Below are 4,523 nucleotides of genomic sequence, written 5' to 3'. Positions count from 1 at the left end.
CGTGGGAGCGGCCGGCCATTTCGTCGCTCCAGGTGACTCCCCGGCAATGGGACCTCCCATGGGGGGCAGAATATCGCTGTTCTTCCTCCAATGGGAGGCCACCACCACTGACAAGGGGGTCCTGAACACAATAAGGTCCGGCCTCTACCTGGAGTTCATCTCCACACCTGTAAACAGGTTCATTTCTTGCCCATTCCCCCGTAACCTAGCCAAAAGGAAATCTGATGAGCCAGGCCATCCAGCATCTTCTGGAGATAAGGGCCGTAGAAACCGTTCCGATGGACCAGAGAGGTCGGGGATTTTTACTCCGCCCTCTTTCTCGTTCCAAAACCGTCAGGAGGAGGGAGGGCCATCCTGGATCTAAAAAAAAAATATCCAAAGTTCAAGATGCAGACGCTTCGCTCCATTTTAGGGAGCGTGAGAAATGGAGACTTCCTGACATCCATCGATCTCACGGAAGCGTATCTCCATATCCCCATCTCTATCGATCACCGGCGGTTTCTACGATTCAGTTACAAGGGAGAGCATTATCAATACAGAGCTCTACCCTTTGGCCTCTCGTCGGCCCCCAGGGTGTCTACCAAGATCCTGGCAGTCCTGGCAGCTCACCTACGGATGATACCGATCAGGGTCCAGGGTTACCTGGACGACATCCTGATCCAGTCGACCTGCGCCCACTTGGCACGACTGGATCTCGACCGGGTAGTACGGCTGCTCCAGGATCATGGGTTCTCGGTAAACTTCCCCAAGAGTCATATGGTCCCCACGACTCAGCTATTGCATTTAGGGACCGTCATAGTCACCAGGGAATGCAGGGTGTATCTGTCTCAGGAACGTTTGACAAACCTGAGAAAATCCATCCGCCAAGTACGCAAGGGGCAGAAAGTTTCTCTATTCAGCCTTTCCAGGGTGCTAGGACAGATGATATCAGCCATAGACATAGTGCCGTGGGCCAGGCTCCACTCCAGGGAATTGCAGTGGTTCCTACTCCCCTTCCAGAGGCAGAACATCAGTGCCTCTCAGAAGAGGGTGAGGCTTCCGTCTCAGACATCGCTTTCCCTCAAGTGGTGGCTGTCCCCAGCCGTCCTCAAAGGGTCGTTGTTCAAGGAGCCGGAGCGGCTCCTCATCACAACCGATGCCAGCCTCTTTGGTTGGGGGGCGCATCTTTGCTCCCATTGGGCCCAGGGCCGTTGGTCCCACTCAGACCTCCGCCACGATATCAACTGGTTGGAACTGAGGGCCATACATCTGGCTCTCCTTCACTTCCACAGCCAGGTACGAGGGCGTCATATGCTGGTCCTCACGGACAACATGACAGCCAAGGCCCATGTAAACAGGCAGGGGGGCACTCATTCTCGAATCCTTCTGAATGAGGCATTATTATTGGGGACCTGGGCAGAGCACAACCTAGCATGCATCAAGGCCGAGCACATCTCGGGGAAGGCCAATACCCAGGCAGATGTCTTGAGCAGAGCGACAATAGACCACTCAGAGTGGAGGATTCACCCGAGGGTCTTCAAAGAGATCTGCCATCGCTTTGGTCTACCGTTAGTGGACCTATTTGCCTCACCGGCCAACACCCAGCTCCCCCGCTTCTTCTCCCGCTTCCCTGCTTAGGGAGCGGAACAGGTAGATGCGCTGCGCTCTCCATGGCCTCGGGGTCTGCTGTATGCTTTCCCACCTCTCCCTCTTCTCCCGGCGGTGGTACGCAAACTGCTCCGGGAAGACACGGAGATTCTACTGGTAGCCCCGTATTGGCCACGGAGACCGTGGTTTGCCGACGTGCTGGGTCTTTCCACAACAGATCCGTGGAGGATTCCGCCAGACAGGATATCACTCAGTCAGGGAGCCATCCTTCATCCGGATCCCCAGTGGCTGCAGCTAGCCGTCTGGCACTTGAGCGCAACTATTTGTCGAGGCAATCTTGCTTTTTAAGAGTCATTGAGGTTATACAGGCATCCCGTCGCCCATCCACGAATCGCATCTATGAGGCAACGTGGAAAAACTTTTGTGCTTGGTGCGACAAACATAAGTTGGCTCTCTCACAACTCAATATTCCTATTATTTTGGAATATCTGTCGGACGGCTTGGACAAAGGTTTGGCCCCTAATACCTTGCGTAGGCAACTAGCTGCGCTCTCTACTGTTCTCGCCTGGGAGCACGGAGGGTCGTTAGCTCACCACACACTGCTACGTTTTTTTCTTAAGGGGGCAGCTAACATCAGGCCACCGAACCATTAGCGACGAGCGATATGAGTCACCTGTCTCATAAGGTAGCCTTTTTAGTGGCCATCACGTCGGCTCGACGTATATCAGAGCTGGCGGCTCTGTCGGTCCATAAGGATTTGTGCATTTTCCACCCGGACCGTGTGGTACTCCGTCTGGACCCTACCTTTGTCCCAAAGGTGAATTCCCTCTTTCACAGGAGCCAAGAGGTTATTCTACCTGACTTTTGCCCTAAACCATCGCGTACCCTGGAACGGCAATGGCATTGTTTAGATGTCCGCAGGGCGCTCCGTTACTATANATAAATAGGTGTTACCGTCTTTATAGGAACAAATGGTTTTAAAATATATATGGAGATGTAAATGCTTTAAATAACAGTAATAAAATACAGGAAATGTAGTCAATAAGATTTTAGTGATTACCAAGTCAATTTTAGTGCATCTACTTCAAATGTAACTATTCAACTATTGCATTATAAAATTGAAATATATATATATATATATATATATAAACTGTAATGTTTATATATATATAAACATTACAGAAGTCAGCCAAGGAGCTAAAGGATTATTTATTCAGCTCATGGATCTGTTTGAATTTTGCATGGTCTATTGGAATAATAGCAGCTGTCTAAATTGCAGGGAAGGGGCGTTGTCTTACCTGAACGCCTTTTCTCAGCACGGAGATGGAGGATCCACCCGTGGGTTTATTATTGATTCCATACTCGCTGGAAGTATTTGGGCGTGCATCGATTTTAGTTACTTCCAGTACCTTCAGCGGACTAACGGTGACCCCTCAGAGCACCGGTCCTGGTTTGTGACACGTTGCACATGGGTACCAGGCACTCCCATAGCGTGTCTGTCGTTGGCCTGTGGTTGCATCAGTACCTGGGTCCCTGGCGTCCTTTGGAATTGCGTCCGGTTGCACCCAAGGTGATAATTCCCTCTAGATACCGGTGGGCCCCCCTTGAGCCCCTGCGCTATCAGAGGATGGAGAGTATGGATTCCCTCGAGAAGGAGGTCGTGTCCCCTTCATTGGCTGCCTTGAGCGCTATGCCATTTCATCTGGAGGGATCAGACAAGGCTGCGCAAAATACTAAGGCAAAGTCTGCAAAGAAAACTTTAAAGGGGGCAGATAAGCACGCCACCAGGAGACACCAAGCCCTGGAGAGAGAATTTTCTAGGGCACAAAAAATAGCCCGACTGGACAATTCTCAGACGGGGGGGCAGGGGCAGGAGCCCCAGATCCAGTTACTCAGGCCCCTCAACGTCTTTCCCTTCAGAGGAGCGATTGTCCTTGTTGATTGCTCAGGCGGTGGGACCGCGCTCTGAACGCTAGGGCAGTTCCCAAACCTCCAGTCGTAGTTCCCCCTCCTACCTTTCAGCGGTCACATGATCCTCAGTCCGGCCCCTTCTTACCGGCTGAATCTTTGTATTCTGAGGGTCTGTCGCTACCTGATCAGGGCTCTGACCAGGAGTTTCCGATGTCTGAGGAGGAGGAACAGTCGGTGGACGCTCCGACGTCCACTGGAATGTTCCACTCTTCGGCATTGTTACATTGCTCCGCAAGGTTTCTTCCACCGCACACCTTGGTGCTGAGCCCCCTTCCACATCGAATACGGCTACTCCTGATCCGGATTTGGATCCAAATTTTACTGAACCGGTGACAGCTCAGCACCGGATCCCATGCCCACCCATGTTTCTAACTGCTGTAAAGAAGCAATGGGCGCTACCAGCCTCCTTTCCCCTTCCGAGCGCCACGGACAGAAAGCTGTTCAACATGGCCAAGGAATTGGAGGAAGCACTGGAGGTCCCTGCGGTGGACGAGCCTCTCGGACCGTTGATTTCTCCAACAGCCATAGCTGGGGATGTTTCGGAAGCATTGAAGTCGGAGGACCGTAAGTGCGAGTTATCTTTTCGCAGGATTCACCAGGCATCTGCTTGGGCCATTAGGGCAGCGACCTCAGCGTCGTTCTTCACTAGAGCCGCCCACCGTTGGCTAAAACAACTGCAGGCCCGCACCCCCAAAGATGATGTCCGATCCCAACAGGACATCAGTAAGATGGTTGCAGCAATGGAATACGCCTCGGATGCTACGCTCCAGGTGACTAAGTTTGCTTCCAGAGCTATAGCTTCCGGGATCATCAGTCGACGCATGCTTTGGCTTAAGCATTGGCATGCTGATGCCAAATCCAAGTGGCGTCTGTCCTCTGCCCCATACCAGGGGGGTAAATTAATTGGTGAGGCTTTGACTCCTTATCTCTCAGAGAATAAGGATAAACGCAAAGTGCTCACCCAT

General features: G+C 52.1%; 1 protein-coding gene across 1 annotated transcript in view; it reads left to right on the top strand.

The window, feature by feature from the left end:
- Positions 1 to 4,523, top strand: part of NKIRAS1 (NFKB inhibitor interacting Ras like 1) — a 21,061-nt gene that overhangs the window by 15,430 nt on the left and 1,108 nt on the right. The window lies entirely within an intron of this gene.

This window comes from Protobothrops mucrosquamatus, unplaced genomic scaffold (genome assembly GCF_001527695.2).
Source record: "Protobothrops mucrosquamatus isolate PMUCROS unplaced genomic scaffold, P.Mucros_1.0 scaffold47, whole genome shotgun sequence".
NCBI lineage: Eukaryota > Metazoa > Chordata > Lepidosauria > Squamata > Viperidae > Protobothrops > Protobothrops mucrosquamatus.
This window is presented reverse-complemented; position numbering and strand designations above follow the sequence as displayed.